The sequence below is a fragment of the Ochotona princeps genome, chromosome 17 (genome assembly GCF_030435755.1).
Source record: "Ochotona princeps isolate mOchPri1 chromosome 17, mOchPri1.hap1, whole genome shotgun sequence".
Taxonomy (NCBI): domain Eukaryota; kingdom Metazoa; phylum Chordata; class Mammalia; order Lagomorpha; family Ochotonidae; genus Ochotona; species Ochotona princeps.
In genome coordinates, this window is record NC_080848.1 from 17,711,438 (window position 1) to 17,735,058 (window position 23,621).

General features: G+C 46.7%; 1 protein-coding gene across 4 annotated transcripts in view; it reads right to left on the reverse strand.

Annotated features, from left to right (window-relative positions):
* The window catches only part of WIPF2 (WAS/WASL interacting protein family member 2), a 49,041-nt gene extending 29,730 nt beyond the window's left edge, over positions 1-19,311 (reverse strand). Inside the window, exon 1 of one of the 4 annotated variants that reach the window (XM_058675223.1) lies at positions 19,095-19,311. The gene's annotated coding sequence lies outside the window, so the exon portion shown is untranslated. Of the gene's footprint in view, positions 1-5,214; positions 5,249-18,820; positions 18,962-19,077 lie in introns of those variants that run through there. The other 3 variants (XM_058675222.1, XM_058675225.1, XM_058675226.1) reach the window with 3 other exon arrangements.
* Positions 19,312-23,621: the final 4,310 nt, after the last annotated feature.

The window sequence follows — 23,621 nt, forward strand, 5'->3', positions numbered from 1 at the left end:
CTTTGGAGTGGCGCAGCTACGGCTGTTGCGGTCACAGGGGATACCGGTGCATGCAGGCAGAGGATCAGCCCACTGCACCACTGTGCCAGTGGTGGACCCACTTCTGATCCAGCTCTTTGCTAATAAATCTGGGAAGGCAGCAGAGGATGGTCCAAATCGTTGGGTCCCTAAATTCATGTGGAAGACCCAGAAAAAGCTTCAGGCTTTTACTTTTGGATCGGCCCAGGCCCAGCTCCAGCCATCGCAGCCACTGCAACCATCTGTGGAGTAAACCAGCAGAAGGAAGATCTACTGCGCTCTCGGTAAATTTGTCTTTCAAATATTGGAGAGTTAGATATACAGAGAGGAGGAGAGGCAGAGAGGAAGATCTTTCCGTCCTCTGATTCATGCTCCAAGCAGCCACAATGAATCAAAAGTCACTCTTAAAGTAAACCTGAAATTCAGTTATTTCACTAACCCTCCAGATCACACTTGACCTCTGGCTTAAGTGCGGCTCTAGACGTGGGTTCTGACTAGAAGCCTTCCAGGGTTAAAAGTCACCTGGTGATGCCTGCCTGTCTACCTGTCCTTCAACCTTGCTCCTGAAAAGCATATATGGGTCAGCGCTGTGGCACAGCACATAAAGCCTCCACCTAAGGTGCCAGTATCCCATATGGACACCAGTTTCCACAGATACCAGTCTCAGTCCTGCTGCTCCCCTTCTGGCTCAGCTCTCTGCAAATGTGCCTGGGAACACAACACATGATGACCCACTTTAGTTGGGTCCTTGCCCCCACATGGAAGACCTGGAAGCAGTTCCTGGTTCCTGGCTTCAGATCAGCCTAGCTCAGGTTGTTGCAGCCATCTGGGTGGGAGTGAACCAACAGATAAAAGATACATCTATCAACCTCTGTCTCTCTCAGTAACTCTACCTTGCAAACAAATAAATAAATCTTTAATAGGAAAGAAAGAAGAAGGGAAAGAAGAAGGGAAGGGAGGAGAAGAAAAGATGAGCAAAATACTACAGTAGGGGGAGGGGGGAGCTGGCACGTGGTGTCAGCATCGAGTCCCCAGGCTGGAGAAGAGCCAGGAGCTGCCTAAGAGTCAGCAGGCATTACCAGAGGAGACTGACCAACAGCAAACAGAAGCCAAACAGATTCCTTGCAATTACTTTGGGATCTAAGGTCCACACAAACTAAGAACACACCTCCTGCATTCTAAGACAGAATACAGATAGAGGATTGACACTAAAGTTATTTCAGGTTTCTCTAAAATACAGGAAGAGACCAGAGTAAGTTTCACATCATCAATTTGCCACAACTCAAAAAAAAAAAGAGGCTTTATATAGTTCACAGCTCTCTTCTCCCAGTGGAGCAGGTGTTATCTCCTCTTTGAAATGCAATTCCATCAAATCTCTGGTGAAGCAAACTTCTATCATGTACTGACAGGAAATTAAAATTCTAAGGTTACTTCATCAAGGGAACATTTTTTCCCCCACTATAAGAATTCTTCATCATGGAAATTCAACCACGCAGCAAATATGATTGATCTCAAAGTAATTTTAAAAGTTACATCTATCTAGGACAATCTTTAGAGTAATCATTTTCCCTGTTACACGCAGCCTACAACCCTGAAAAAGAACATGAAGAAGGCCAAAGATACAGAACTATATGGCAAAATTTCTTCAGATCAGGAAGTTAGCCTAGCAGATCAAATGCTCAGATTCCCCCATCCATAGCGTGAGGGTTCCATCCCCAGCTCTGGCTCCCGGCTAGCTTCCTGACAACACACCCTGGGCTCAGGTACCAGGCTCCCTGCCTCCAGTGTCAGCACAGCCCAGCCCAGCCCAGTCACTTCAGGCATGTGATGAGTGAATCAGCAGACACAGGGGTACTTGTCTGCTGGCTCACTCTGCCTTGCAAATAAATATTTTCTCTAATAAGGCTCCTGGTTCCCAGCTTAGGATCAGCTCAGCTTTTACCGTTGTGGTCATCTGTGAAAAGTGAACCAGCAGACGGAAGAACTTTCTCTCTGTTATCCTCTCTCTGAAAAAAAATCTACCTTTCAAATTAAAAAAAAAAAAAAAAATCAATAAAGTTTTAAATTCATTTATTTGAAAGGTAGAGAGGAAAGAGACAGAATTCCATCTGCTGGGTTACTTGTCAAATGCCTAGAACAACTAGGATTGTGTCAGTCCAAAGCCGGAAGCCAGGAACTCAATGCAGGTCTTCCACAAGGGTGGCAGGTCCCAACCACTTCAGCCATCATTGCAGCCACCCGGGGTGTCTATCAATGCAAAGGTGGAACCAGTGGCCTGGTGCAATGGTTCAATTGGCTAATCCTCCCCTTTCACGTGCCCGGATTCCATATGCGCACTAGTTCGTGTCTCAACTGCTCCACTTCCCATCCTGCTTGTGATTTGGGAAGGCAGAACAAGGTGGCCCTGCGCCAGTGCAGGAGACCCAGAAGCAGCTCCTGGCTCCAGATCAGATCAGCTCCGTCTGTTGCGGCTACTTGGAAAGTGAACCAGCAGATGGAAGATATTTCTCTGTGTCTCTCCTCTCTACAGTTCTGCCTTCCCAATAAATATAAATCACGAAAAAAAAAAAAGAGGGCCCTGCACAGTGGCCTATCGGCTAAAGTCCTCGCCTTGAACGCGCCGGGATCCCAATATCGGCGCCAGTTCTAATCCCAACAGGCCCTCTTCCCATGCAGCTCCCTGCTTGTGACCTGGGAAAGCAGTCAAGGATGGCCCAAAGCCTTGGGACCCTGCACCCACATGGGAGACCCGGAAGAAGCTCCTGGATCTTGGCTTCTGATCAGCACAGTTCTAGCCGTTGCGGCCATTTGGGGAGTGAATCCTCAGACACAAGATCTTCCTCTCTGTCTCTCCTCTTGTCTGTATATCTGATTTTGCAGTAAAAATAAAATAAATCTTTAATATATATATATATATATATATATATATACTTTTTTTAAAAAAAAACAAGCTGTAACTGGGAGCGGTGCTGGGATGTGAACCAGGCTCCCCAGATGGCATCCTATTCACTGCAACAAATGCCCATCTCTGGATTGGAAGCACTCAAAATGTAAATGCAGGAGTCCATTTAGTTACACACTGCTTTATGTGGTAAACTTAAATATCAACCCAGTAGTCAAATCCCTCTCATCTAAAATGATGACAAATCAATGAGAAGTCTACTCTTCCGTTCAGTTAAATAACCACAGCTGCAAAGAGTGGCTTCACCCCCCCCAAAAAAAGACTAAAGATAACAGCTATAAATTTAACGTCTGAAAAATCACACAAAACCGAGATCAGCAAATGACCTCCACACATCCAACATCTACATCTTCAGTACCCCTGCAGGGAGAAGAATATTCTGAAGTACCAGTTGGAAGGGAGGGGAACATGTACAGAAAATATTGCACTTGGAGCTGGTGTCGCACTGCAGTGGGGTTTAGTCACACCGCCTGCAACATCAGCATCCCATACTGGAAAAGTCGGTTCCAGTTCTGGGTGCTTTGAATTCAGCACCCAGAACTGGGACGACAGTGGAAGGCGGCCCATGTTCTTGTGTCTCTGTCATCCACTTGGGAGACCAGAAGTGGAAGCAATGTCAGGCAGGGAACACAGACGACTCAGCAGCAACTGAACCACTCTGCTGCACACTCACATTTTTTGATCGAACACTGTCTGATTTTGTTCACCAAGATCGCTCCAGCGGAAGCTGTAAAGCTGTGTCAGAACTGTTCCTACAGAGCTGTTCCAGACTAACAGTAAAGCACACACCTGCTTTTCGTTTCTTGGCCTAGGGAATCTACAACACAATACAAAAAGGAAAGGACAAGAGGCCCTCTCATAATGCCCAAATTAAAAACAAACTTCGAATCGCTGCTTAACATCTTCAGAAGCAACGTTGCATAAATACAAGGCAGATAGTTACTACATGTGTCCTCAGGACAGATTCTGAATCAACTTTCAATTCCACCAAAAACAGATTCCTAGATCCAGACAATGACATGATGTGGAGAGCAGCTCAGTGTTCATTAAAGGCCATTTCCTCCCCACTTACACATTCCCTGACCAGGCCAACAAGGTAACACCACTAGCCCATCTTTACACCTAGAGAGGAGTTCACAAGACGGAAAGCATGTATTTTAATTTAGAAATACAGCCCGAAGCTAGAGCGAAACACATTCCGACTACAAAAGCCTTACCATGCAGACATGAGATGGTTTACACAGAACTCTTTAAAGCAGGGTTTCTAAACCAGCCTGGGTAAGATACATTTAGGGTACTTGTTTAAAATACACACACACACACACACGGGTGTTGTGGCACAGTGCATAAACCTACCCCTTACGAATTCTACAGTTAACATCTGAGTCCCACTTTGAGTCCAATCCAGTCCTCTACTTACCTATCTGGAAAGCAGCAGATGATGGTGGCTCAAGCACTTAAGTCCCTTGCCAGCCACAGGAAAAACAGCAATTAAACCCAATAAATAAAACACAATTCCAGAAAATGTGCTAAAATACCTGAGTTTCACTCTCTGGATAATCAGGGTTCTCAGACGGAGAAAGGGGAACAATGAACCAGAAAGGAAATGCATTATCCATCCAGGAGCAGCCCTCAGGACACATGGATGGAAGCTTCCAGACTGAAAAGGCTCACAAAGCCTGACCGGATAAATCAATCTTCTTATTAACTTTATCAGTTGTCCCAAATCAGAGAAAATATAAGATTTGTCTTTCTGGGATTCACTTATTTCACTAAGCATAATGGTTGACCTTCAAATACAAGCGCATGCAGACACAGCATCACCATATTTACAACACCAGGGCCAAAATCCTAAAATCTTCCAGAGAAAAAAATAGTTGCCATATAATCAGAATCAGAATTCCATTACAATATCACCATTGATAGAATACAACAAAGGGCTTATGATTTTCAAAATAATAATAATAATAATCTCCAATATACAATTTCACATCAAACTAACAAAAATTATGACAGTTTAAAAACTGTCTCCCACTGGGTTCTTTTGCATTAAGTTTCTGGAAAAAGTTCTCCCCTAATACATTTGGATTTTATTGTTGTTACTTCTTAAAGATTTACCTATTTGGGCCTAGTGCGATAGCCTAGCAGCTAAAGTCCTTACTTTGTACGTGCCAGGATCCCATATGGGCGCCAGTTCTAACCCCAGCTGCCCCACTTCCAATCCAGCTCCCTACCTGTGGGCTGGGAAAGCGGTTGAGGACAGCCCAAGCCTTGGGACCCTGCACCCACGAGGGAGACTCAAAAGAGCAGATTCCTGGCTCCTGGTGTCAGACTGGCTCAGCTCTGGCCGTTGCAGCCACTTGGGGCGTAAACCAACAGATGGAAGATCTCCCTCAAAAAAAAAAAAAAATACTTATTTAAAAGGAAAAGCAGGATGACAGAGAAAAGGTGGAAGACAGGTATTTTCTATTTACACATTAATTTCCCTAAATGGCTGCAATAGGACCAGACCAGGCTGAAATCAGAACCTAAAAACTCCATCTGGATCCGCTGTGTGGTCGGCAGGAACGAAGTACTTGAGCCATCAATCACCACCTTCTGGATCAGAACCATGGACCAGGCACCCAACATAGGACGCAGACCTCCCAAGCAGTGGTTAGGCTGGCTGAGCCACAACACCCACCCCACACTCCTTGGATGTCTTGCAGATTTAGGCTATTATCCTGCCAGATGTGAGGTCTGAATGAATGATTTTAAGCAAGTCAAGGAAAAAAAGAACTGGAGTTGAGGAAGAAGAAAACAGTAATTACGGTATAGACGGGACCGTATACAGAAGCCAACGTGATTTCTGCACACTTGGTTCCTAGACTGAGTGCTGATTTTTTTTCTTCTTTTGAAAACATTCACCTCCATTCCTTTCTGAACTCATTTGGGAGTGGAGGCTAGGTGCTTAGAAACATTTCCCAAAAATCTTTCACTTAAATTCTGCTAACAGGGGCCCAGTGTGGTGGCCTAATAGCTAGAGTCCTTGCCTTGCATGCACTGGGCTGCTCCACTTCCCTTCCAGCTCCCTGCTTGTGGCCTGGGAAAGCAGTTGAGGACAGCTCAGGGCCCTGAGACCCTGTACCAGCATGGAGACCTGGAAGAAACTCCTGGCTTCAGATCGGCTCAGTTGCGGCCATTGTGGCCACCTGGACAGCAAATCAATGGACAAAGGATCTTTCTCTGTGTAAATTTGCCTTTCCAATAATAGTAAATAAAGAAAAAAAAAAGTCCCTTCTCCAAATACCACCACACTGATGATTTAAACAAACAAACAAACAAACAAACAAAAAAAAACTGGGCCCGGTGCCATGGCCTAGCAGCTAAAGTCCTTGCCTTGAATGCACCGGGATCCCATATGGGTGCGAGTTCATGTTCCGGCAGCCCTACTTCCCATCCAGCCCCCTGCTTGTGGCCTGGGAAAGCAGTCGAAGACTGCCCAAAACCTTGGGACCCTGCACCTGCGTGAGGAGACCTGGAGGAACTTCCTAGCTCCTGGCTTTGGATCAGTGCAGCACCGGCCGTTGCGGACAACTGGGGAGTGAATCATCGGATGGAAGATCTTCCACTCTGCCTCTCCTCACCTCTGTACATCTGACTTTGTAATGAAAAGAAATAAATCTTTAAAAAAAAAAATATTACCAACAGGAGTCATTCATTCAAAACTGGATGATGGAGACTGGTGCATCGGTTCCAACCACTGCCTGTGACATCAGCATCCGATACGGAAGTGCTGGTTCCTGTCTCTGCTGGTCTGCTTCCAAACCAGCTTCCTACTAACATGCTGAGAAGGCAGCAGCAGATGTCCCCTGGTGCCCGTGTGGGAGCCCAGGGTAGGGCTTCTCGCTTCAGCCTGGCCCAGACCTGGCTGCTACAACCATCTGGGGAATAAATCTATCCCTGTCTGTCTGTCTCTCTTTTCTCTCCCTACCTCTGTGTGTATGTGTGTCTGTTATTTCGACTTTCAAATAATCTTTTTTTTTTTAAAGATTTATTTTATTTTTATTACAAAGTCAGATATACTGAGAGGAGGAGAGATAGAGAGGAAGTGGAGCTGCTGGGATTAGAACCAGCAGCCATATGGGATCAAGGCGAGGACCTTAGCCACCAGGCCACACTGCCAAGCCCAACTTTCAAATAATCTTAAAAAAAGAAAATTGGTGAAGCTGGGGAGCTTAGCTGTGGCATGACAGCTTAAGCTGCCACATGCAGGCCCAACATCCCCACCATCAGAGCACCCATTTGAGCCCAGTTGTCCTGCTTCCAATGAAGCTCCCTGCTACTGTGCCTTAAAGCAGAAAGTTCGAGCACTGGGACCCCTAACATCCACACGAGAGATCCAGATGGAGTTTCAGGCTCCTGGCTTCAGCTTGGCCCAGCCCCAACCTTAACTTCCATTTAGGTAGTGAACCAGCACATGGAAGACCCACCCCTCTGTCCTCTCTGTAAAGCCTGCCTTTTAAATAAAAAGTCTTTTTTTAAAAAGATACTTATCTATGATAATAAAATCAAGAATAACAACATAGGCACACTATAGAAACAGAGAGAGATAATCCACAGCAGGGAAAAATATTAGAAGTATTAAAAATAGTTGAGGACAAAAAAAAGGAACAATCGCTTTATTATCTTTATTATGATTGTGTACTTTCTACTGACAACAAATATTCGTAAAATAAAAAAGCTTAACAATGTATAAGCAAAAGCACCATATAATAAGCAACATTTTGGGGAATGGGAGAAGGTCAATACATGATCTCTGATCAACACAGTTAAGGAAAACAGAAAACTTGAACAAATCAGGGCTGGTGTTATGGCACAGCAGGTAAAACTGCGGCCAGCAATGCTGGCATCCCATATGCATGTTGTTTCATGTCCTAGTCACTACACCTCTGATCTACATCTCTGTTAATGGCCAATGGCCAGGGAAAAGCATCAGCAGATGGTTCAAGTGTGTGGGTCCCTGCCATCCATGCAGCAGACCAAAATGAAACACCTGGCTTCTGGATTTGGCTTGACATAGCCCTGCCCAATGAGCCAAATTAGGAGTGAACCAGTGAATGGAGGATCTCTCTCTTCTCTCTCTCTCTTTTTCTCTGTATGTAGCTCTGATTTTCAAATAAAATAAGCAAATCTTTTTTTTTTTAAAGATTTATTCATTTTATTACAGCCAGATATACACAGAGGAGGAGAGACAGAGAGGAAGAGCTTCCGTCCGATGATTCACTCCCCAAGTGAGCCGCAACGGGCCGATGCACGCCGATCCGATGCCGGGAACCTGGAACCTCTTCCGGGTCTCCCACGCGGGTGCAGGGTCCCAATGCATTGGGCCGTCCTCAACTGCTTTCCCAGTCCACAAGCAGGGAGCTGGATGGGAAGTGGAGCTGCCGGGATTAGAACCGGCACCCATATAGGATCCCAGGGCTTTCAAGGCGAGGACTTTAGCTGCTAGGCCACGCCGCCAGGCCCAGCAAATCTTAATAAAGAAAAATTAGACCAAAAAATTTAAAGGGCCATTAGCCCCAATTCTAGAACCTGCAACTTGACTGGAGACAAGCTGTCTAACATGACCTGGATGTCAGCCATTGCTTGGGTGTAACCACACAGTAAATACCAACCTCAGAGCTGATTCTAACAGAGGTCAAATAGCACAGTGAGCAACTTCCAGGCCTCTACAAGTAAACCAAGATCAAAAATACTTGCCAAGCACAAAAACAGAGGGATAAATCTTAAAATCAATTACCTTTTTTATACCTTGCTTTCAATTTAATTTACTGTAGAAAAAACAAAAAGCAACCAACACCTGTTGTCAAAATATCTTTAGAAGTTCTAAGAAACTTTATTAGCTGAAAAGGCTATTATTCAGAAGCCAGAACAAGTCAATCAACCACCTGAGCTATATGTTGGCAGCAAAATACTGGGCAAATGGAGACTCTATGATGGACTATGTCAATCAGTGGATTCTTCAACGACCTCATCGTGCTGGGAGTGGAGAGATTGGCAGAGATTCATAACTGGTGAACTATCGAAACCACTTGAGCAAGTATCTCAGAGCATGCCCCACATCTGGGACCTGGGGTGGGTGGGAGATTGGGTGGGGCTTCTCCCTTAATATCCCCCTTTACCTCAGATACATAAAGGAAACAATAGGGAAATAATAGTCTTACCTACTTTCCTATAGCACTTGAACCTTTTTACCCTAATTAACTATGTAAAGATTGTCAAAAATATAATTAAAAAAAAGGAAAAAAAAGGCTATTATTACAAGACAGACCAAAACCTGATCCCTGGTGGCATAAAATGGCTCTTAACACTGCAAACCGACCATATCTCATCTTCCCAGCCTTGCGCCTCCAGGAGCCATTCATTTGCAGTTTCCAACCTAAAACGTAGGAAAGCACTCACAGCGAACAATCACTAGGAAAATCCAGTGATGACAGCCTCCATTAAGAAAAGGCCTGAAAAGCCGGTTCTAATCCCGGCAGCTCCACTTCCCATCCAGCTCCCTGCTTGTGGCCTGGGAAAGCAGTTGAGGACGGCCCAATGCTTTGGGACACTGCACCCGCGTGGGAGACCCGGAAGAGGTTCCTGGTTCCCGGCATCGGATCGGCGCGCATCGGCCCGTTGCGGCTCACTTGGGGAGTGAATCATCGGACGGAAGATCTTCCTCTCTGTCTCTCCTCCTCTGTGTATATCTGGCTGTAATAAAATGAATAAATCTTTAAAAAAAAAAAAAAAAAAAAAAAAAAGAAAAGGCCTGAAAGGAAACTTCAGCAGATGCTCCATAAAAAGCTGATCCAGACTTCATGGGGAGAGACGCATCATGCCTCATTTCAAAGATAATACATGAAGTCCCAAGTCACCAGATAATCTAACAAAGCTGTGACTTTCACCGTGGAGGAGTTTCTGTTCTCTCCTAAGCCATCCACAACACAGATGCTCCTTGCTGAAATGCTAGGAAAAATTTGCACATTTTCATTCCTTGATCACTAGTGATGGGCTGCTAAAGGAAGACTCTGCTCTAAGGCATGGAACAGGGCAAGCTGATCCAATTACATAAGAAATGTACTAAATCAAACAGGATCATCTGGGCTTTGAATACTGTGATTTCTGAACAAAAGCCAACATACTTGCAGATAAAAAGGCGTTCACATGTTCAGAGTTATAATGACTCTAGATAAAAACACTTTCATATATTCAAAGCTATAATGACCCTTGGGCTACCGATTCATGTTCACATCCAACAAGACTTATGTGTCATCTTAAGACATACAGCCTACATGACAGGCATGACAGAATATATACTGACTAGTTTATAGTGAGAACATCTGTTCTCTAACATCATGAGGATAACACAACAACAGTCAACATTCCCAAGAAGTAAACACATTTCTGTTTCTTAAGTAGCACATCTGGCAAGTTAACAATCCCAATATCCCTCATAATCTAAGAACTGTCCCACAATAATTTTCATTTCCAAACCAAGTTCCAGGATCTTAAAAAGTTGCAGGTCTAGGGGCCAGCATTGTGACACAGCAGCTGCAGGCCCAGATGCTCCACTTCTGATTCAGCTCCCAACTAGCTGAGGATGGCCCAAGTGTCCAGGCTCCTGCCACTCAGGTGAGAGCCCCAGGTGAAGTTCTTGCCTTCTGGTAGTAGCCTGACCCAGAGCTGTCTCTTGCAGCCATCTAGGGAGCGAACCAGCAAACAGAACCTTCTCTGAATCTCCTTTTCTCTCTGTTAACACTGACTTTCAAAACAAATAAATAGGGTTCAGAACAATGATTCATTGGCTAAAATCTATGGGCGCCAGTTTGCATCCGGTTGCTCCACTTCCCGTCCAGTTCTGTGCTTATGGCCTGGGAAGCAGTAGAGGATGCTCCAAAGCCTTAGACCCTGCACCTGCCTGGAAGACCTGAAAGATGCTCCACAGCTCTGGTTCTCTCCTTCTCTCCGTAAATCTGTCTTCCCAATAAAATAAATCTTCAAAATACACAAGCAATAAATAAATCTTACCAAAAGAGAAAAACAAAAAAAGTTATGGCCTAATCTAGCCAACCAGCCAAATTTAATTTGAAAGGCCTAAGAGAAATCAAGACTAAAACAACAGGATTTTCCCAGGGAAGTTCTCAGAGAAGTCGTGCTCCTCTGCGGAGGCACCAGCTTTCATCAACACTGGTGAACTAACACAGTGGAAAGAACTACCTAAAACTCCCTCCCTCAGAGGTTGAGCTCAAGTCACTGTCCTAAGCTGGAAGCCTGGCCTCTTGCCTCTTTCTCCTCACTTCCTAAGCTCCAGCCACATTGAAACTTGATGTCACTTCCTCAAAATGTCCACCTTTTTTCCCTCCCCAGGGCCTTCACCTCCATCTAGAATAATCGTGTCCTCCCTTAATCTTTATAGTTCAGCTTTAAAAAGTCAATTCCTCAGAGACCCTCTGTAACTACAGTTCTTTCCAAACTTGGATGGGCTTCTCATTAAGTATCTCCACAGGACTGAATACTGAATAAATTCTATTTAGTTTACTTATATGAAAGAGAGAAATCTTCCGGGCCTAGCGCCATGGCCTAGTGACTAAAGTCCTGGCCTTGAAAGCGCCGGGATCCCATGTGGGTGCCGGTTCTAATCCCGGTGGCCCGACTTCCCATCCCGCTCCCTGCTTGTGGCCTGGGAAAGCAGTCCAGAGTGGCCCAATGTTTTGGGACCCTGCACCCACGTGTGGGACCCTGGAGAAAGTTCCTGGCTCCTAGCTCCAGATTGGCACAGCATCAGCCGCTGCATTCACTTGGGGAGTGAATCATCGGACGCAGGATCTTCCTCTCTGTCTCTCCTCCTCTCTGTATATGACTTTGTAATGAAAAGAAATAAATCTTAAAAAAAAAAAAAAGAAAAAAAGAAATCTTTCATCCAGCGATTCACTCTCCAGATGCCCTCAACAGCGGAGCTGGGCTAAGTCACAGGGGAGAGCCTGCAGTTCCATCCAGGTCTCCCACATGGGTGACAGGATGCAAGCACCTGGGTCATCATTTGCTGCTTCCCAAGCTGTGTATTAGCAGGAAGATGGAGAGGAAGTGGAGCCAAGACTTGCACCCAGGGACTCTGATATGGGACGTGTGCATCCAGCGCAGTGGCCCAAAAACTGCACCAAACACCAACTTCACACCATTCACGGGTGTCTTCCACCAGAACATAACTGCCACAAGGACTCAGTCAGACCCTTAGCTGCTCTATCAGCTGAACCTAGCACAGTCCTTGGCACATCAGGAGCTCAGAAACATTCTGGATAAATGATATACAACCAAAAAATTCAGATTCAACAATTCTTTTCCTAAAAATTTATCTACAGTCACACATGCCAGGTCAAATACTTACAGTTACTCACTAGGGCACAGTTTTTAACAGCAAAAGACTGGAAAGAGTTTAAATGTCTATCAGCATAGGACAAGTGCCAATCTCATTACTGCTGGTAGGTGATAATTAACTAAAAGCCAGGGACCAGCATAGTGACACAGCAGGTTAAGTTGTCACTTGCAACACCAGCATCTCGTATCTGAGTTCAAGTTCAAGAAGTTGCCTGGGAAGGCAACAGAAGATGGCCCAATTGGGGTCCTGAAACCCACCTGGGAACCCAGGGAGCTTCTGGCCTCTGCCTGGCTCAGCGGCAGCCCTGTCTTGTATTCTCTACCTTATTCTGCCTTCCAAGTAAGGTTTTAAAAATAAATCTTTTGGGCCCAGCGGCTAAAATCCTCACCTTGAACGCGCCGGGATCCCATATGGGCGCCGGTTCCAATCCCGGCAGCTCCACTTCCCATCCAGCTCCCTGCTTGTGGACTGGGAAAGCAGTTGAGGACGGCCCAATGCATTGGGACCCTGCACCCGCGTGGGAGACCCGGAAGAGGTTCCAGGTTCCCGGCATCGGATCGGCGCAGCACCGGCCCGTTGCAGCTCACTTGGGGAGTGAATCATCGGACGGAAGCTCTTCCTCTCTGTCTCTCCTCCTCTCAGTATATCCAGCTTTCCAATAATAATAAATCTTTAAAAAAAAAAAATAAAAATAAATCTTTTGGGCCCAGCGGCGTGGCCTAGTGGCTAAAGTCCTCGCCTTGAAAGCGCCAAGATCCCATATGCGCGTCGGTTCTAATCCCAGCAGCTCCACTTCCCATCCAGCTCCCTACTTGTGGCCTGGGAAAGCAGCCGAGGACGGCCCAAAGCCTTGGGACTCTGCATCCATGTGGGAGAACTGAAAGAAGCTCCTGGATCCTGGCTTTGGATCGGTACAGCACCGACCATTGTGCTCACTTGGGGAATGAATCATCGGACAGAAGATCTTCCTCTCTGTCTCTCCTCCTCTCTGTATATCTGACTTTCCAATAAAAATAAAATAAATCTGGGGAATCTCAGAGCCTATGAGACAGTGTCACATAATGCAATTTAATCAATAAAAAATAATGTAAAAAATAAATAAATCTTAAAAAATAAATATTTTTTTAAAAAGTAGATAGAAAAAAAAGTGAAGCTAGTATTAATGGTGTTACATATTTGTTTCAACAAAGAAGAAATATACATTGATTTTGTGTGTATTTGGAATCTTTGCAAAGGACCTTATAATGGCAATATTAGCTGCCTGGCTGCTTCTGGGAAGATGCTAACAACATTCCTGTTTCTACTTCCAAGGCAGTGATATAAAGAATCCAGTGTCTCACCTTAGATGACAAATATCCTGCTTACTGGCTGAGCACTGGGAAAGAGGAAGTGGGAAGGAACACCCACTCATCCACAATACCCCACAGCAGAACAGGCAACTTCAGAAGAAAATTCTTTTTTTACATTCAACTGTCCCAATATATCTGTTTTCAAATCTCTAAAGATAAGTGAAGAACATTTGCACAATCAGAAGGGATTAAAAAGGGATTACTGGATTCATGTTTCTCTTCAAGCATCCAAAGCAGTTCAGTGAACTTCTAGTGCACACACGCATGCACACACACACACACACACGAGGGGATTCACCTGAGGGTGATCGCCAGTGTCACAAGGCCCCCTGTCATAATGATCAGCATAATCCACCTGGAGACCTAGCAGAGACAAGGGGAGCCCCAGTTTTTATCTTCCGCAGAACAAAAGGGAATCGACTCTGTGGAATGCAATGTTTGAGAGCCACTAGAAACTGCAGTGAGTGTGCCAAGCCTCAGAAGCTGGGAGTCAACCCTACTTAGTAGCTGACAAACGTTGACAGGCTCTTTCTGCTCGCGAGGCCATACCTGAAGGCATCAAAGCTAGCACAGACATTAGCAAACCTATCACCTTTTACTCTACTAATTTTATTTTTTTCTAAAAAAGCTTTCAGAAATTTAAAAATATCCAACCAAGGGCCCAGTGTGATGGGCCCTTCCCACATGGGAAGAAACCGCAGGCTCCTGGCTTCAGATTGTCTCAGCTCCAACCACTGAGGCCACTTGCAGAAGTGAACCTGTGGATAGAAAATCTTTTTCTCTGTGTCTCCTTCTCTCTGTAAATCTGACTTTCCAATAAAAATAGATGTTTTAGTTTTTTACTTATTTTTAAATATTTATTTATTTTTATTGGCAAGTCAGATATACAGAGAAGAGGAGAGACAGAGAGGAAGATCTTCCATCCAATGATCCATTCTCCAAGTTACCGCAAAGGCCGGTGCTACAACAATCTGAAGCCAAGAGCCAGGAACCTCCTCCAGGTCTCCCCTGTGGGTGTAGGGTCCCAAGGCTTCAGGTAGTCCTCGGCTGCTTTCCCAGGCCAAAGCAGGGAGCTGGATGGGAAGTGGGGCTGCCGGAATATGAACCAGCACCAATATGGCATCCCGCTGCATTCAAGGCATGGACTTTAACCACTACTAGGCCACACCGCCGGGCCAAAAAATAAATCTTAAAAGAAAAGAAAATACTCTAAAGAAAAGAAAAATACCCAACCAAAGACAACATGAAGAAAAGTTCCTTATTCAGTTTTGTGGTGCAGTGCGATAAGCCACTACTTTGCAATGTCAGCACATTCTATCAGGGCACCAGTTCAAGTCCAGGCTGCTCTGTTTTTGATCCAGCTTCCCACTAATTCTTCTTGGGGCCCAAGTACTTGGGCATCTACTACCCAAGCGGCAACCAGGCCAGAGTTCCTGGCCTTGGCGTGGCCCAGTCCCGGCTGTTGCAGCTATCTGAACAGTGAGTCAGAGGTGTCATATATGTATGCGTAGATGTATGTATGTATGGCTGTAAGTATCTCTCAATCTTGTCAAACTTTAAAATAAACAAATAAATTGGGGAGAGGAGAGAGAAAAAAAATGCTCTCTGCACTGAGCCTGTGGTCCCTCAGGCTCAAAGGCACGGGAGGGAGGGGAGGAGGGAAGCGAGAAGGAAACACTGTGTTGCTTCCTCAATGCCCCGGACCTCCAAGGGCAACGGTTTTGCTATTAATCACCAGAAAAGAGTAAAACAGATTTGAATTTAGTAGAAAAATAAAGGATTCAGGCCCATTCACTAAATCCCATTTCTCTGGGGCACAGAGCTCGGCATCTGCCAACGAACCCCATTTTGACACGGAATGCCCCATCCGCTCTAATCCAGTCCATACCCCGAGAGTCGGTCAGTGAACCGGAACACTGCCAACTCCTGCTTGGGAGCTGTGTGCAGAGCCACAGCAACAAGAGCCTACTTTGAGAAGGAGATCAACAATCACACTCAAGAAGAAAAGAAGTTACTTGGCAAAAGGATGCATGTTGCCAAAATGCTAGTCCCTGCTTTGAGGGCCGGTGGGTGTCCCTGCAGCCATTCTGTGCCATGACAATCTATTCTGCGGGCCAGGAAACGCGGCCCAGCTTCTGTCACCCTCCCCAGCTGAAGCGGTCAAGAGTCCTTTCAATTTGTTGATATCAAACTGTGACACAGACAAGATGTCCACCAGACTGAAAAGGAGCAGGGCGGGGGGGCAGGGATGTGAAACGGGCTATTTCCCACTTCAAACTGCTTCAGGAGTGCAGTGGGAAGCCATGACAGGACAGGAACTGACAAGCACTGCTACAGAAGCAGCAGGCTATAGCAAAATCCTGCTCCAGAAGCTCCCAGCTTCCCTAAGAAGTCTCAGAACCCTCTTAACAAACCAAAAAAGGCACACTGCAGATAGAAATACCCACAGCAGATGAGGCAGATTTGGCCCCTATCTAACTACATATACTTTGTAGCCTTCAGTTCTTCAAGAGGCTTCTGTGCTGGCCTCCACCAACAGTTCTGATTTCCAGAATTAACTCACACCAACAGGAAGGCAGACTCCAGCGTACCAGGGTACCCTCCAGAAAACCCAAGAGGAAAAGCTCAGTAACTCCATGTTCCAAAGCACAGGACTTTCTGCCCTTCCCACACTTGGGAACTCGACCGTTGCTGACAACTCCAACCCCTCCGTGCGTTTCACCTTTGTGCGGACATCGCATAACTAATCACCAGCAAGAACAGCAAACACCACTGATACCCAGTGAGGCAGAGTTGGAATCTGCCCCTTCCTTAGCAAATCCACATCAGACCTCAGAAATGCCAAGACTTTTAGGAACACTTCTTAAGATTTAAAAGACAAACACTTCTCCCATGGGTAAAGTATTAAGAGTACAAGGCCTCCAAAGAAGTTAGGAGTCAGAATTTCCAAGGAATGGGTGAAGTGTGCTGCAGCAGGGCAGAGCCAACAAGGAAGTGCCAACTGCTCTCCTTCTGACCCTGCTGAGGCACAGGGGACAGCCCAGCAGCTAGGCCCCGTCACCTACAGGGGAGAGCCAGGTGGAGCTGTGGACTCCTGACTCAGCCCTGGCCAACTCCTGGCTGTTGCTGCCATGCACGGGGAAGTGAACCTGAGGATGGAAGATTCCGTGCACGTTCTCTCTCATTCTGCTTTTCAAATAAATAAGTTAAAAGAAAAACAGTAATAAAGAGCGAAAACTGTCCAAACACAGTAGTCACCAATTGACAGGAAGTCTACGCTGTCTGGACCAAAAACAAACTGTCTAAAATACTATTTCTTAGTAAATTCTCAAGGGGTTCATGAGGAAACCTTTTTTTTAAATTAATTTATTTACTTCTATTGGAAAGTCAAATTTACAAAGAGAAGGAGACACAGAGAGCAAGATTTTCCATCTGCTGGTTCACTCCGCAAGTGGCTGCAACAGCCAGAGCAGAGCCAATCTGAAGCCAGGAGCTTCTTCCAGGTCTCCCATGAGGGCATAGGGTCCCAAGGCTTAGAGCCATCCTCAACTACTTTTCCAGGGCACAAGCAGGAAGCTGGATGGGAAGTGCAGCAGCGGGGACACAAACCAGCATCCATATAGGATCCTGGCGTATGCCAGGAGAGTACTTTAGCCATTAGGTTACTGTGCTGGGCCCCATGAAGAAAACTTTCCAGAGTGAAATGCTTAGGGTTGGCATTAAGGTGTGGAGACTTATACTTGCACCAACAATGCAAGCATCCTATGTGAGTGCCCAGTTCAAGTTTCAGCTATTCCACTTCCAACTCAGCTCCATGCTAACAGCCCAGGAAAAGCTACAAAGGATGGACCAAGTGCCACCATGTGGGAGATGAAGCTCCCAGCTCCTCACTTCCGCATGGCCAAGTCCCAACCATCAGAACCCTCTGTGAAGTGAATCAGCAGATGGAAGATCTGTCTCTCCCTTTCTCCTAGTAACTCAAGACTTTCAAATTAAATAGAATAAATTTTTATTTATGGCCCCATGACTGGATCCTTGCATTATTTAAACACACACACACACACAGGGCTGGCACTGTAGCACAGCACAGCCCACTGCACTGGCATTCCATGGGATGCCTGTTCCAGTCCAGCTGCTCCACTTCTGACCCAGCTCCCTGCTAAAGCGCAGGGAGATGCCACAAGTCCTTCAGCCCCTGTTGCCACGTGGGAGATCTGAAGAAGCTCCTAGCTCCAGACTTTGGTCTGGCCCAGCCCTGGTCATTGCAGTCATCTGGGGAGTGAACCAGCAAAGGGAAGACCTCTCTGTCTGGGTCTCTCCATCTCTGTGTAATGCTGCCTTTCAAATAAATGATTTTTTAAAAAACCACAAAATTCCTCTATGGCACACACACATAGCTGAGCGGAAGACACTTAGAAATACGTCATCTAAACACTGGTACCTCAAGCTGGCTTTGGAGAACATGTCTTTGCAACCACTCCCAAGATCTCACTCGGTTAAAACAATCTGTTACAGGCAAAAGGGGCCAGCCCTATACTTCAAAAAGCAAAAAAGAGAGAACTTAATAATTTGCTTCAAACTTGGTCAAGCTGTAGGTGGGTTAACTCAGTCCTTATACCCCGAAGCTCTTTTCTAGTTTATATAAAAAAAGGGGGATGGTGAGGAAAGAAGACCAACCAAAACCAATCAGCAGGTTATCTAGAAACCTAAACAGTAAAACAAAAAGAAAGTGGAGAGTCCAAAGCAGCTTACTCAATCCTCTTTAAAATTATGCATTCCAGGACACAGAATTTTCCTTCCTCTTTGGTCACTCCACTTACACTCCACTGCCCCTGGGTAACGCCGAAGCTTTCCACCTCCCAACCCGCTGCCCCACTCCCACAGAACCCTCAACACCAGCTGCCCCCAGCCCCCCGCCCCCGCCATCTCAACCCTGCTCATCCAAGCTCCCATTCCCTCCCGACTGCCCCTCAAGCGGCTTCATCCTCCCCATCCCCAACATGTCACCCGGACAAGCATCCCAACAGGTCCTTCCCGGGCCATCTCCCACCTCTGCGCACCCTCACCCCGAGGTGCCGCGTTACTCACCTCACCCAGCCCTTCCAAATCTCTGATTTCCTGTCTTCCCACTCATTTTCACAGTGCGCGCTCGCCCACAGCAGTCCCCTACCACTCCTCCCTACTCAGGATTCCCCGCTCTCCCTCTCTCCTCTCCTCCAGGCTCTCCGGACCCAGCCCTACCCCACCGCCCCCCGACTCCGCTCCCTTCCAGGTCCCTCCTCCAAACACCCCCGCACCCCCATAAACCCCGCCTCCCATCCCCATCCCCCGGCGCTGCCTCGCACTCAGGTCTGCAGGTCACCTCGGCGAACGACCCAGGAGTCCCAGCCTCCTTCCAGCCTGGACGCAACCGCTCCAGGAGCGAAGCCTCCACCACCTCAGCTCCAGTTTCGAGCCGACCCGCTCGGCCCTCCGCAAGCTCTTCCTCACCGCCGCCGCCCCTTTTGCCAACCCGGAAATGGAAATGCTCCCACCGTCCCCAGCGTTCGCGAACAAAATGGAGGCGGGGATGAGGGGGTGGGGAGAGGAGGAGGGAGCAGAGAGCGGAGAGACGCCAGGCGCATGCACGGCTGCAAAGCCCGCCCCTTGCCGGAGCACGTAAAGGCGGAAGCAGCGTGTTGGCCACCATCTTGGTGAGGTCACCAGAGTTCCGCTAAGCAGCCAAAAGCTGGGTTGGCAAGTTTGTCTGTAATTGGAATCACCTGGAAAACTTTGCCTAGCCTGTAGTGCCTGGGTTTACGTGTATGCATTGTGACTTTGAAAATTGCATACGCGGTTCTAACGTGTTGCCTAGAAGAACCATTGAAGTCATTCTTGGATGTATTTCATTTTCGTCTATATTCCACTGAACACGCACACTTCTTCCACCACAAATGCCCTTAACATACTTCAGACAACCTGGCAAAGACAAGCAGTCAGGCTCCGTTTGTCATAGCAATGGAGAGGCCAGCTGGGAGCTAACGTCCTTCTTGACTTCACCTGGGCCACCAGACCCCAACACCTGTCTCTCCTTCTTGGTGGGTGGGTGGGGGGGTCCCCGACCTCCAAGGCTAGGGCAGGGTGATGCTTGGGCCAGGGAAGATGACTGTTGTCGCTCCCAGCTCCATTCCTAACGCAGACTCCGAAGGACAGGGACAGATCCAGTTCTCTACTGGCTAAGCTGTGTGCCCTTGATGCTGCTCCGGTCGAGTAAGGAGTGGGGAAACCACGTGATAGGTCACAGGTTGTTATTATTTCTCTTTTCCTTCTGCTCTGCCTCCAGGAATACTGGGCACCGCCCACTCCAAGTAAATGTCACATTGCTTACCTGCTGTGGGAATGGCACCGGGAGGCAATCAGAGGAGTGATTCAGATAGAACCTTGCCCCCAGGAAACTGCTAGTAGCAAGTCAACAAGCTAGCTGAGTTACAAATCAGCAGGTGACACACAGGCTGTGGGGTGGCCAACAAGGAAGTGATTAATTCCTGAGATTTCACAAATGATTTTGAACTGGGCCTTAGGGGATGAGTAGGATCTTACCAGTAATCAGAGCAGGCAAGAAACATTCCAGGCCTAGGCATCCGTGGGTGTGGAGGTCAAGTTGTCCAGTGCCTGTAGCTTGTGTGCCTGCAGGTGGGGAGACAGCCAGGGACTTGGGATCTCCCTGCTTTGCAGCCTCTTCTCCCCCAAACTTGCCTTCACGAAGACAGTGACTGAGATCCATTAGCTGCTCGCTGCCCATCCACTTCATGAGTAGCTGGGAATTGGCCAGGAGAAGAAAGGTGTGTTTCAGGGGACATCCATGGAAAACCAGAAGCACCACTGTGTTTGCCTAGACTTGAAAGCATTCTGACATGACTTGATCTAGGTAGAACGGGGCGGAGAAGCAGTAGATCTGGTCGCAGGAGGAACGGTAAGCTCTGACACTAACATTTACCAGGCACTAGAGACAGGCATAACTTCACAGGCTGTAACTCACCGACTGGAGTAGGGTTTATCCACCCCCCACCCCTTTGAGAGGCACAATCTAAGACACAGCAGGGTTAACTATCTTTCCCAAAGTGACATAACTACAGAGTAGTAGAGGGGTCCCAGCTCTTGTTCTCAATATCTATATTATGACTCTACTCCCATCAAACCCAGTACTCTTTTTTGTCTGATTTGTTTATTTATTTATTTGAAAAACAGAGTATTGGGCCAGTACCATTGTGCAGTAGGTTAAGCCGCTGCTGCAACACCAATATTGATTGGAGTCCCAGCTGCTCTGCTTCCTATTAAGCTACCTGCTAATGACCCAGGAAGGCAGTTTAAGACGGCCCGGGTACTTGGACCTCTGCCACTCATGAAGGAGACCCAAAAACTATTACTAGACAACTTATATTTATTTTTTAAAGATTTATTTATTTTTATTGGAAAGTTAGTTTACAGAGAGAAGGAGATACGGAGAGAGAGATCTTCCATCTGCTGGTTCACTCCCCAAGTAGCCACGAAAGGCGCTCCAGAGCTGATCCAAAGATGATCCGAAGCCAGGAGACAGGAGCTGCCTCTGAGTCACCCAAGCATGTGCAGGGTCCCAAGGCTTTGGACCTTCCTTGATTGCATTCCCAAGCCACAAGCAGGGAGCTGGATGGGAAGGGGAGTGGCCAGAGTAGGAACTGGCACCCATATGGGATCCTGCCGCATACAAGGTAAGGACTGTAGCCACTAGGCTGCTGCTGTGGGCACATTAGGTAGCATTTTTTTTTAAAGATTTATTTATTTTCAGTGCAAAGTCAGATATACAGAGAGGAGGAAAGACAGAGAGGAAGATCTTCCATCCTCTGGTTCACTCCTTAAGTGACCACAATGACTGGAACTGAGCCGATCTGTAGCCAGGAATCTCTTCTGGGTTTCCTACGTGGGTGCAGGGTCCCAAAGCTTTGAGCTGTCCTTGACTTATTTCCCAGGCCACAAGCAGGGAGCTGGATGGGAGGCGAGGTTGCCTGGATTAGAACCGGTGCCCATATGAGATCCTGGCATGTTCAAGACGAGGACTTTAGCCACTAGGCTACTGCGCCAGTCCCCATTAGATAATATTTATTTATTTTAAGATTTATTTTATTTTACTGTGCTATTATTTCTTTTTTTTCTTTTTTTTTTTTAAAGATTTATTATTATTGGAAAGCTGGATATACTGAGAGGAGGAGAGACAGAGAGGAAGAGCTTCCGTCCGATGATTCACTCCCCAAGTGAGCCACAACGGGCCGGTGCTGCGCCGATCCGAAGCAGGGAACCTGGAACCTCTTCCGGGTCTCCCACGCGGGTGCAGGGTCCCAATGCATTGGGCCGTCCTCAACTGCTTTCCCAGGCCACAAGCAGGGAGCTGGATGGGAAGTGGAGCTGCTGGGATTAGAACCTGCGCCCATATGGGATTCCGGGGCCTTCAAGGCAAGGACTTTAGCCACTAGGCCACGCCGCCGGGCCCTAACTCTGTAATTCTAACAGGATATATGTCAACAGTTTAGGTGAGCATGTTTAGGAGGGGTGTGCAGAGAAATCTTCCATACCCCAGTGAGGAGTAACTAATCTTTATGTCCCACCCAGTGAGTTATAAGTGCATCCCCGCTGACCGTTTCCTGTCCGTTTCTAAGCTTTCCTTGTTGTTCTCTGTCTATCTATTCTAGTTTTGTTTATTTGTTTTGAAGGGTTTCTGGAGCGCTCCTGATGCTTATTAAGAGAGGGGGTGGGGACCCAAAATTGGAAGCAGACAAGGACCAGAGAAAACTCCTCTCCCTAGTCCTGAAGGAAGTTTACTGTTCTTCTGTTTCTGCAGACCGCTCAGGGATCCTGGTTGTTGTTCCAATGTCCTTGGATCCTGCAAGGCAGGATTTGGGCTTCTTCCATCCCATGTGGTAGATCCAATTGGGGGTGGATGACCTCAGAGTTCTTGGTCTCCGAAGGCACTCCATTTCCCTGTGGTCTCCTTGGCAGTAGGGATGTAGTCCTTGGTGCTCATACTGATAGTCCTTGGTGAGGATCTAGGAGTCTTCAGGTTTGGGATAAAAGCCTCCTCCTGTCCGCCTGCTCCACTCTGGGGACCCCTCCCTGCTCTATGCGCATGACCTCTTGTTAAGAGGTTGTTAGGATTACTCCTGATTCCCCCATTTTTATTGCCTTATTTTGATACTATTCTAACAGGACAAACTGAACTATTTAAGTAATACGATAATAAAAATTATTGTCTGTATAAGCTATTTTCTGGGGTAGCTGTTGTGGTATATGCGTTCAACTGCCAGTTAGAATACCACATCCCATGTCAGAGTGTGCCAGTTGGAGTCCTGGCACCTCCATTTCCCATGCAGGTTCTTGGTGATGTATCCTGGGGGGCCGTAAACGCTGGCACAGTTACCTGGGTCCCTGCATCCACGTGGGAGGCCTGGATGGAGTTCCTGACTCCTGACCTTGGTCTCCCCCTGCCCTGGCTGTTGTGGCCACGTGGCGAGTGAATCGGGATGGAAGAGATCACTCTCTCTCTGCCTTTCAAGGAGATAAAAATTTACTAAAGTGTCTTTTAAATTTTTTGGAGTTTTTTTTTTTTTTTTGGATTCTCCAAAGTACAATTTCTATCAGATATCATATTTCTGAGATTCTTAATGCATTTTGCATACTGCTTCCAGAACACATATCATCATGTGTCAGGAATAGTCCTCAGTCTTCTTGAAGTACTTCATATATACACACATGCATGCATGCGCACTCACATATGGAAATACAAATTTTCACTATTTTGTGCACGTCTATACCTATAAATGCCAACTACTAAGTTTAATCCTTTTCGAACGGTCATAGGCTCCATCAAGAGTTTGTGTAA